The sequence below is a fragment of the Rattus norvegicus genome, chromosome 14 (assembly GCF_021556685.1).
Source record: "Rattus norvegicus strain SHRSP/BbbUtx chromosome 14, alternate assembly SHRSP_T2T, whole genome shotgun sequence".
Taxonomy (NCBI): Eukaryota; Metazoa; Chordata; class Mammalia; order Rodentia; family Muridae; genus Rattus; species Rattus norvegicus.
The window spans coordinates 72,216,054-72,228,193 of NC_141547.1; positions in this window are offsets into that span (position 1 = coordinate 72,216,054).

Genomic DNA, 12,140 nt, shown 5'->3' on the forward strand with positions numbered 1-12,140 from the left:
TCTCCTGAAAGGTTTAGCCAGAGCATGACAAATACAGAGGCGAATGCTAGCAGCAAACCATTGAACTGAGAATAGGGTCCCCAATGGAGGAGTTAGAGAAAGGATTGAAGATGCTGAAGGGGTTTGCAACGCCATAAGAACAACAATACCAACCAACCAGAGCTCCCAGGGACTAAACTACTACCCTAAGAGTACACATGAACAGAACCATGGCTCCAGCTGCATCTGTAGCAGAGGATGGCCTTGTTGGGCACCAATGGGAGGAGAAGCCCTTGGTCCTGCCAAGCCTGGACCCCCCCAGTGTAGGGGAATGTTAGGGCGGGGAAGGAGTGGGTGGGAGGGGAACACCTTTATAGAAGAAGGGAGAGGAGGATAGGATGAGGGCTTATGGACGGGAAACCAGGAAAGGGAATAAGATTTGAAATGTAAATAAAATATATCCAATAAAAAATCAAATTGTATTAATAATAGAAATGCTAATGCACACAAGGTCTTGGAGTCTTTGTGGTTAGCATGACACAGTCCATTCCAAAATAGCTAACATTATCTCATAAATAGAACACCAGAACTTACTGCATTGAATTTGAGGACAATGCCAAGCTCCTTACATTGCTTAATTATTTAAGTGTGTGTGCACATGTGCCAAAGTTCAATGCTGGACTTCCGGAGTCTTTCTCTTCTCTATGTTGTTTTGTTGTTCTTGTTTTTGTTTGTTTGGTTTGATTTGGTTGCAATAGGGCCTTTCTATGGGATGAGTTTGGAATTCAATGATTCTGCTGGTCGGGCTGGCCAGGGAGCTCTTCTGTCTTCACATGCCAAGCACTGAGGTTATGGGATTATACTACTGTGCTTGACCTTTTCTGCGGGCTCTGGGGATGTGGAGTCAGGCTCTTTTGCCCTTCATGACTGAACTGTCTCCCCGTCACCAAAGAACTTTCAACTAAAGAAGTTTATATTATTGTGTCTTCCCCATCAGTTAGAGCTCAAGAAGAAGCTATCCTGCCCCTATGCAGGAGCTAACATTAACTGTTAACCTGATGAGGAAACTGGGGATGTCTTTTTTTCTCCTATCAGGTATCAGTATCAACAGTTGCACAGTGATCAGGAACTGAGCCATGAATCTGTTTGTGGGTGCTAAGTGATGTTAACTCAAGCAATATCGCTGAATCCCAGAGAACCAGACTGTTTTTTCTGTAGTCCAAGGTACAGACACCATGTAATTTTCTGCATGTCCCTTGACAACATAGCAATGAGCTAATTCAAGGTCAGCTCCTTGACAGATCCACAATGGGGCCTGATCATAAAAGAGACCAGCCACATGATTAGAAGGCTGAGATTCCTTGTGGTACATTTATACAATGGAGTACTACTTAGATATTAAAAACAATGACTTCATGAAATTCATAGGCAAATGGATGGAACTAGAAAATATCATCCTGAGTGAGGTGACCCAATCACAAAAAACAAACAACAAACAACAACAACAACAACAACAACAACAAAAACCCCTCACACATGGCATGCACTCACTGATAAGTGGATATTAGCCGAAAAGCTTGGATTACCCAAGATACAATCCACAGACCACATGAAGCTCAAGAAAAGACAACCAAAGTGTGGATGCTTCAGTCCTTCTTAGAAGGGGGAACAAAAATATTCATAGGAGGAAATACAGAGACAAAGTTTAGAGCAGAGACTGAAGGAATGGCCATCCAGAGCCTGCCCCACCTGGGGATCCAGCCCACATACATCCAACTACCAAACCCAGACAATACTGCTGATGCCAAGGAGTGCACCCTGACAGGAGCCTGATTTAGCTGTCTCCTAAGAGGTCTGCCAGAACTTGACAAATACAGAGGTGGATGCTTGCAGCCAACCATTGGATTGAGAACGGGGTCCCCAATGCAGGAGTTAGAGAAAGGATTGAAGGAGCTCAAAGGGTTTGCAATTCCATAAGAACAACAATGCCAACCAACCAGAGCTCTCAGGGACTAAACCACCATCTAAAGAGTATACATTAAAAAAAAAAAAAAAAAAGAGTACACATGGACAGACCCATGGTTCTAGCTGTATATGTAGCAGAGGATGGCCAAGGCTGGATCCCCCAGTGTAGGGGAATGTTAGTGTGGGAAGGTGGGAAGAGGGGTATTTGGGGAGGGGGAACACTGATAGAAGAAGAGGAAGGGGAATGGGATAGGGGGCTTATGAACGGGAAACTGGGAAAGGGAATAACATTTGAAATGTAAATAAAAAATCCAATAAACAACAACAACAACAAAAGCTGGCATTCTAAGCCAGTCTGAATCCCAGGTGTAACTGAGAGTAAGGAAAGTTTTTTAATGATATAATCAATTGTACATATTCAATGAACCCTGATGAAAATGCTAGGCATCGCAGCTTGAGGCACGTTGCAGTTTTCCAGCTAACGAATATGTTAAGGCTCAGGGAGGGGTTGCATCCTGACTCCATGGGGTAAAGGTACCCAACACCTCTCCTAGAAATCACGTTGTGAACTTCTCTGGTTCTTCCTGAGACGGATCATAACAGCCACCCCTGTAATAAATATAGCATTTCCCTGAATTCTAGAACTCATTTAGAAGTGATTGGACTAGAAAGGTTGCAGAAAAATTTTAATTGTAATCAATTTATCTGAAGTGCAAGTGGTTGAGATAACTCACTTTTAGCTGCTATCTAAACTGAGAATAATGGTGTTAAGTGAGGCTGTGCCCTTTAACTTGAAGGTCTGCATTAACATTGGTGATAAATACCACAACTGATTAGTTGGTGTCAGGCTTCATATAAAACAACTTCCTCTGCATAAATAATAAGGTTTATTTGTTTTTTAAACAGTTTTACAGTACAATGTCACTCTTTAATTAATTGTTCACACTCTCTGACACTTTTTTTATTATAATTTTTACCAATGCGGACACAAAAACCCATAACAACATAAATAATATCTCATAGTTGGTCCCAAATATATTTTACGCTAATACATATTTTAAAATAATACTAAGATCAATAATAGCCTGGCAGCTTCACTTCAATCCAACTTAAAGGTTGCATATAAAAGCAGGCTGTTTGTCTGCTAGAAGGTTCTAGAATGCAGCCTAACCTTACTAAGCCATAGAACCTACCTTTCTTTTTGTTGTTATTATTATTGCTGTTGCTGTTGTTTGGGGTGCCAGTCCACCACACCCCCAGGAGAATAGACAACAGTAATCAAGACAAAACAAAATATGGAATGTATTGAGCCAGAGTCAATGTTTGGAGAGATCTGTCCATTTAATCATATAAAATTAGCAACTGATGGATTCATCATCCATCAGTGCCACCTCAAAAAAATTTAATGAATAAATTTGCCACCATCAAAGAAATTCAGCAGGACAGGTTCCTGGGCTCTTAAAAGCAAAGAACATAGATAGGAGCGAGGAGCAGAAAATTAGACAAATGGGATACAGCTTATGGAGACTTTCGCAGGTGTCAGTGAGGGATGCATAGTTAGGCACACACCCAGGGAAGCAGGCCCGGTGACACAGTGTTTTTAAAGGAAACAGAAATGAAGGAGGCAGTGTGTTATGTAGGAGCCAGAATCTGAGTCTGCACAGGCACAGAGAAGTGAGCAGAATGAAAAGTCTCCATTTGTGCCACTGCCTTGTCACTTAACTTCTCGGGAACTTGGTAAATATGCAGCAGAATGTGACTGACAGTCGCAAGATGTGAATAGCTGAACACAAATCACCCATTGACAAAACATGAGCCAGACGAGTTTCTGCACCTCTCTGGGCCTCTGTTATAGAATTCCCCGAGTGGAAAGAGAGCCTCAAAGCAGGAGAGACTAAGGTTGAAAATGGTAGGCCGAGGGTTCCAGGCATCAGAATTTCTGCACACAAACACGAGTGTAGTGTGGGGGCATAGAATGCTGTGTATCTCTCTCTCTCTCTCTCTCTCTCTCTCTCTCTCTCTCTCTCTCTCTCGCTCTCTCTCTCTCTCTCTCTGTGTGTGTGTGTGTGTGTGTGTGTGTGTGTGTGTGTGTGTGTGTGTTAGGAAGAGGTAATGTTAAGAAAAAAAATAAAAGAGAAAGTAATGGATTGCGTATAACATGATGGTAAAGGAGGCACTATTGGGACGAGAAAATCAGCAAGAGGCCCAGAGGGATGGGAAGGGGGCTGAGGTAAGAAGACAAATGAGAATTTTCTTGGTGGATGAGGGTAAAAGAGGGAATATAAACAGAGACAGGTAATATAAAAGGTTCTTAACCCATAAGTTGCAACGCCCTTGAGGTCATTTATCAGATATCCTACATAACATATATTTAATTATGACTCATAACAGTAGCAATATTACCGTTTTGAAGTAGCAATGAAATAATTTTATGGTCAGAATCACCATAACATGAGGATTTGTATTGAAGGGTCGCAGCACTATGGAGGTTGAGAACCACTGCATTAAAAGCTATTTAAAAAGCGATATGGAAACCCATTATTGTAGAAGCTTCCTATTATGTGAAAGAAGTTTAAATGGAGTCAGCATCTAATGGGGAAGACAATACCCCAACTAGATATCTTATGCCACCAAGTAAAAGCCCAGTGCCAGAGATTGGTCCCGTTGTATTGAATCAGCTAAAAGGGTCCATGGATACTTCCAAAGCATCCCAGGCTACAGCGGAGGTTATTTGTTATGTCCCACCATCTGACAGGATGGTCCTAAGGAGCAGGACACCACTTACTTATGTACCCAAACATGACAAAATTGAACTTGCATCAAACTAGAAGTTTCACCTTTACTGGCCAGCATTCACGGTGACGGAAAGTACTATGTATACTGCCCAAAAAGAAAAGTAATCATTCATTCATAAGACCCAACTAAAAATCCTGTGATTAACAACAGCGACTTGCCTGAAAGATATAATGATATGATATCAACAAATGGTACAGGAGTAACCAATGACTTTTAAAAGTAGACTTAGAGTCTATTCTGTAACAACAAACCCATACTTGGCATGGTTAAAATGACCAAAAGCTAAAGAGAAGATAGGTCAGGGGCCCAAGGAAAAACTTACTATGATTATTTTCCTAAAGAAATATAAGCAATAAAATGACTCCTAGAGACATATTGCTATATCTAGAGATCAACAAATTGTTTAACTCTCATCAAATTGTTTAAGCTCTTCTTGAAGTATCTGGTAATTATCATGGACACCCATAACTGAACAAAACGTGTTGAGAGTGAGAAACTTCATTCTGCCTTGATCAAACTCTACCAATCAGGGCTTAGAGATTTATGCAGAAGAGGGGTTAAGCAGTTTCTAAGAGTCAGAGATGGTGGGTGAGCTCCAGACACAACAGAGATGACATATGTGCAAACTCAGAGGCTATGACAGCATGCACAAAACCAACACCAGCTCAAACCAAACAAAAATCCCACAAAAATTAGACAAAGGAAGCCATTTTCAGTTGATATCTGCTGTAAAGGGGAAATTCTGCTTTTTTCCCCCAGTAGAATGACACTGGGTACATCAACTCCAATCCTGGACAGGCACCATGCCTAAGGGGAATTGGCCAGTATGAACTGGACTCCATGTTTTATTTGTGTACTTCCTGTTTTGTTTTTGGTGACTTTGTTTTGATTTTCATTTTGGGATTTTGATTTTGAGAGAGAAAGAGAAAAAAACCATGTTGGGTGAGTATGGAGGTGGGACATTCTGGGAGATACATTGTATGAAAAAAATAGAAAAATGTAAATACATTAGGTTCCTCAAATAGCACAAGGTCCAGTGCCTTTAAAACACAGACATTTAAGCACTGATAAACTGTATAACATGAGCTCATTAAAGGATAATTTGAGGCTATCTTAGAGCAGCAACTATTTTACTCAACTGCCAATTCCCTCTGTATGGCTACCCATGGTTCAGACTTTGTCACCTCTCAGGGCTCTGCAAAGATGCCAGTGTCTCAATCATTCAAAATTAACTGCTAATTCTGAAAAAGCCATCAGCAGTTCCTTCCCTTGACCACTGTTTACGGAGGCATCATCACGTGACATCAATCTGGCTAAGGAGATGCATAGGAAAATCTACCGGACAGCATCCAGGAAAGGTTTTCCTACTCAACCATTCTCATCCTCACTAGTATCATCTGGGGAAGGAGTTGACCTCTGGAAACTATTAACAATGTGGTAGGATAACAGGGTGGCATGGTCTAGGCTGAAGCAGTTATCTGCTCGGCTCTCTGAGAATGTATCTAGAAAATGGAAGGTCGCAATGCCTATGAAATGCTGTGAAGCCTCTGTAGTCATCACACAAAGGTCCTGCTTCAGAGTTTACTGTTGGCAATGGTGCCAGTCGCCACTCCGAGTTATGCTTTATTGGTGGATATCCTATGACTCAAAGAAGAAGGTTGTAGGGCACAACAGGGATCTTCTCACCACTTCCACAAGTGGGAAGATAATGTATATTGTCATCTGTCCTTTTCCCAAGTTTCCTGGTCTGAATAAGAAAACCTATTATCTACAAATCCATCACAATAGTCCTAAGGAGATATTGAAAAGTAAAATCAACGAGATCGTGGAACGAATTTTGCAATTCAACTAGCAAAAGCAATAATATTTTCTGAAATATTATGAACGAAAGTTGCATGCCTATGAAGGGCATTATAAAATATTCAGCTACATAATTGTACTAGAGAGATGACATACATGTTCAATCATGTGTAACAAAAATAGCATCAAGGGAGAAGAATGACTAAATCCCATTGACTGCTACCAATGGAAGGATACAAATTAAAATATGTAGTTAATTTTAATTGTGAAATTAAAAAATAATTGAATTCATAGTGCTGGTCAGTATACGTTTGATGGATCCTCATAGTTTGTGGGTGGTATGTAGGTTGGATGGGCTTTGAGAGACAACTCGACTTTTGTGAGTTTAGATAAACATGTACTTTTTGATATTATTATTCTGCTTTTGACAAAATTCCCTATGGAAATAATTCCAAATATGTAAAATCCTTTATGTGGGTAGATAAAGAGTGGAAAAATGAAAACAAATTAAGTTTGTCACATTTAAGAGGCAGTTAAGTCAGTTATGACAACTTTGCTCTCCTGTAGTGCAAGTATGTAAAAGAAAAGTTTGAAGTGTAAATTAGTCATGAGAAATGTCTATAATTTAGTGTGAATGGATGATATGGAATCAGATACAGAATAATAATATCCTTGAAAAGTAGCAAATGGTGACAGTGGCATTTGTTAAGCAAATGTTAAAATTTCTGTCCAGTGGAATACTAATGATGTTGGAGCTGAACATTGCTCTATTTTCTGTTCTAAAAATTTCCAAATACAGCTATGGTATAGTGAATAGTTTTTAAAATACTAAATTTTGCTTAAAGATGTAAAAGGCTTCATGTCATATTAATTTTCTTTCAGGTAATAGAATCAGACAGGGTCAACCACAAGCAAAGGGTTGTTGATAACAATTTTCTGGAGATAGGGAGGTGGCTTGGTGGGTAAAAGCTTTTGTTATACAAGCCTTATAGCTGGAGTTTGATCTCCTAAATCCACATCAAACTTGGGAGCTTCTAGAATTTACCTGTAATCCCAGAACTCCTGCAGAGAGATGGGAGGCCCAGACAGGAGAAACAGCTGGAGATTTATGCAATGAACTACAGAAACAAGAGACCCCCTGCGTTCTAAGGAATATCTGAATCCATGGAAGTCTCTAAGTTAATAGAGCACGAGGACTGAAGTCTGACAGGCAGTTTTCTTAAGCCCAAATTTGTCATTTATCAGTTTTTCAGCCTTGGGAATGTTTTCTGACTGGTTTGAGACTTCTCTGTACAATCTGTGGGACAGGGCTACCAATAGCAGCTGCCTTGTGGAGTTGCTTAAGACTTGCCTGGCATTTGAAAGGGACTGTTTTCTCACAACTCTCTTGCATACTCAGGGGACTGTCTGTCTATCACTACCTACTGTCAGGAATGGTCCCTTTCCTATACTTTTGTCTCATAGACACATCCTGGTGGACACACTGAGTAGCCTTGGGAAACGAAAGAGCAGCCGTGGCTCTATTTCTCCTCCCTCACTAGTCCTTGTTTTTCTTCCAAGACTGGCTGCTCTAAGAGTCTCCTCTGTCCAGAGCGAGCTACTGTCACCTTAGAAAACCATGTGCCAAATCCTGAACATAGGCTCTGTTTTGGCTTTACCATGAAAAGCCAAACCAGAGGTTAACGGGTTTCTGCATCACTTTTCACGTTAACCTGTACTTTTGGATCATGAAGCACCAAGAAGCTGCTTGGAAGCTAGCGTCTCTCTGTCACTGTGTGGGAGAGATTCCTTTTGGTTGAGAAATCTTCTCTGTCAGCGATGCTACCTTTAGTCAGTCAACACATTTCTTATATACTCAGTGCTGACTTTCATGTGACCTCGTGAAGGCAAGGGTTGTGACTCTATCAGTAGAAACTGACTTTCTGACTCAGACTCAGAAGGTTCATGAAAGACTCTCATGCATATTCCCACAATGCCTCAGTGCTCTCAACAGTCCCATCGCTAAACTGGTAGCCTTCTGTAGTCTCGCTTGTGACTATTGCCCTTGCTAAAGTCAAATAATTTGATGTTGCTGTTGCTGGAAACTCGAACCTCGACTAGCCTTAACACCTTTTTCTTCTACCGGACTCAATAGGTCACAGAAGGATGAGTAGGACCAGTGCAAGCGTTTGTTTCTCTCTCAGAAGAGAATGTCATACAAACTAGTCCTCAGCGAGGAGGTCACAGACTCTGTGGATGATCTAGTACTTATAGATCCTTTCGCAACATTCCTCTATTCCCTATGACCAAAGTGGTGACTATAAATTGTGTTAGCACTTCTCCTTGCTGCCTTTTGTGTGGTTTCACTGACACCAGACCATGTTTTAAACAAGACCCACCCCCCCTCCAGCAAGTGCACTCTTGTGCCATGACCTTGAGCTGTTATCTGTTATCTGGCAGTGAGAATAGGAAGTCTAGGCTTTTGGAGAAGAATGTTGAGTTTTGGAGTTTGCCTGAGCACTTTAGACCCGGAAGTGAAAGAAACGTGTGATGAACCATCGCCTCCAGTTCTTGTTTGAGGGTTGCTTTCAGGGCCCACATGTCCTGTATTCCTTAGATGGAGGTTGAGTGGGCTGCCATGGGCATTAGAGAAGGTCTGTGGAGGGTGAAGGAGCAGAGAGAGGAGATCATGGATAGTGGGAATACTCTCAGTACTGAACAGGTAAAGACCTGCATAGGATGGTCCATCATGCTACAGCAAGTTAGAAGGACGCTGAATGTCACCGCCAGAGACGCTTGTGCTATGTGTTGATTCCCTTGCGTTTCCTCCTTGCAAGGTCACTGAAGTTTATTTATATCATCCCGCCTGAGGCTCCAGCTTCTATCAAGCGGCTTCTAAAACTGGGACTGGAGCCAGCTAACTTCTGGCTCGGATAAGAGATGCAGGTACTCAAATAAAATCTGGTCTGGACTGGAAAATTCAATACCACAGCGAGAAGCAACTGGACAGGCACCAGCCTCGGAAGATTAAGCATCCTAGGACTGAGAGATCATGGGGCAGCTCCACTTAGACGTCTGTGACAGCCAACACTACAGACAATGCAACCAAAACGATCACCAGAGAGGACAGTCTACGAAGGATGACGTGAGCAGTGACTACAGATAAACCGGTGCGCACGTCACACGTAGTCTGAAGAGAACTTTAAGTGCCGAGTATAAGCATTTAGAAACAAGAAAGGGCTATGCATATCCATATGGAGGGATTAAGGAAAAAAGTTATAAATGGGAAACAAGCAACTGCAAGCTAAGAACAGAAGCATCATCAAGGGCAGTTGACTTTTAAGTCATGTATTTATTTTAAAGGAGATTTAAGAAATCATTACGAACAAAAAGAAAATTAACTGAGAAAGGTAAAAAAGATATCATTGGGAAAAAAGTAGAGAGACCTCATGTGCCTTACTTTTGTTTTCGGTCACTACACCATTGTGATTGAAAGTCTTGGTCTAAAGGGTGCCATACTGGGAGAGGGTAGAAGCTTTAGGTCGGTGGTTCTCAATCTGTGGGTTGTGAACCCTCTGGGAGTTGCATATCAGATAATCTGCCTATCAGATACATTACAGTTCATAACAGTAGAAAAATAAGTTATGAAGTAGCAACAAAATAACTTTATAGCGTGTGTGGGATGCTCACCACACCATGAGGAACTGTATCAAGAGGGCTGAGAATCACTGCTTCGGAGGGCTTTAGGTCATGGATAGTATGTGTACCTTGAGGGGATTTTGGGACCCCCCACCCCACCTCTCATTATCTGTGTGTTTCACTTTGAGACACAGCTGTCTACTTCTACTCCTACGAGCCAGTGTGCTTATCTGGCTGTTGTCTTTCAAAAGCCAGCTTCAAAGCCATGAGCTAAATAGACCCATTTCCTTTATGAAATTAGTGGCCTTAAAGGTTGCTCCCGGGGATGCAGAGGGAGCTTTTGAATTGGTTAATGGAAGCAATGGAGGAACATGCTAGTAAAAGGAGAACGTTGTATGTAGAGTGTACAGGTTGTCTGGTTGGGGGATGGGCAGATCAGATGCTAGTAAAGCAGACAGTAGTGAACAGTATGTTGAGGTCCCAGATGGCAGTGAAGATTTTATCGGGAGTTAACTCAGGGCCTACCCTAAGTTGCACCATCGCAAGAAACCCGCACACATGGTTTCTATGACTCGATACTTTGTGGATGGCTGAGTAAAGTTTTCTTTTTTATTTAAATTAAGATAAATGTATTTGGATGAAATCATTCCAGAACCACAGATCATTGAGACTGTGGCGTGAGTATTACTGGATGCTCTTACACACCTGTGTAATGATTGCTGGTAACAAGGAAAACATGGAATGGGTTAAAAGATGGATGGAAGGCCAAAGGCTTAGCGAGAGGACAAAGAGAAGGGGCCAGTAGAGTATCTCAGAAGTCTCACAGCTTCCCCTTTCATCATAGATACGTGTGTGGATGCATTTGGGTCTACAGCCTGCCTGTGAAGAACCTTTTCAGGAAAGAGACCCAGAATGCCTAATGTGCCCATTCATCCCAAAGACTGAAATGAATATTAATGCCCACATCCTCTGGAAAACTCCACTGGTCTCTGCAAAGTTTACTACTCTTGGTACCTTGTGCTATGAAAGATTTTTGCTCTTGAGCAACTGGGTTATTTTTCTTAGTGTACTTTCTTCAAAGTTCATCCATGTGGCTGTAGAAAGGGTCAGAAGGTCCTTTGGAGAGGAGTAAAGTCCTTGCACCTTTGTATCCCTAGTGGCTTGGCGATTATCCACTGACAGACATGGGTAGCTTCCTTTTGTCTATTGTGACTAGGCTACCTGCTAGCATCATAAACACAGACATAGAAAGGTGTCTGGATTCTTTTAAGAATCTTCCATTTCCTGACAAGACTTTAAAAATAGTGTGGACTGATGTTGAATGATATCACACAATTACAAAAAAACAAAAGAGGAACAAGTTTTGAAGATCTGGAATTCAGTTGCCATGGGAAATCTGAGACCCAGGTCTATAATTCTTGTGATAGTGTCCCTCTCTCTTGTCTTTCTGGTGGAGCAAGCATTTGCTTTTCCAATTTCCTTAAAATACACTTCATTAGCTATCGAGATAGAAAACAAGTGGGCGAGTGGGTGGGTAGAAACACATTAGGTTATTCACATAATGAGCATCGTTTGTTTGATGTTGCGTCTGTTCGTGCCTGGTACATCAGGAAGGAAAACATGCTTATTTTAGAAAGTCAATAATAGCTGAGGGGCTGGTGAGCTAGCTCAGGTGACCACATAATCCTGATAATCTCTGACCTCAAGAACTCACATAAGCAGAAGTGCACTGTGACACATGCATTCCCCTAAAACCTCATACACACACACACACACACATACACACACACACACACACACACACACACACACAATCTTAAATTTGAAAATAAGAAACAAAGTTAGTTCCTTAGCTATGAAGAAATAAACCATATAACAATGTAAAAGTGCTAGAACCTTAAAGTGGTCACTTAACTGGAATAGAAATTGTATTACTTAATGACACATTAGCCTGACATCTTTATCCATGACTGTTACCTAGG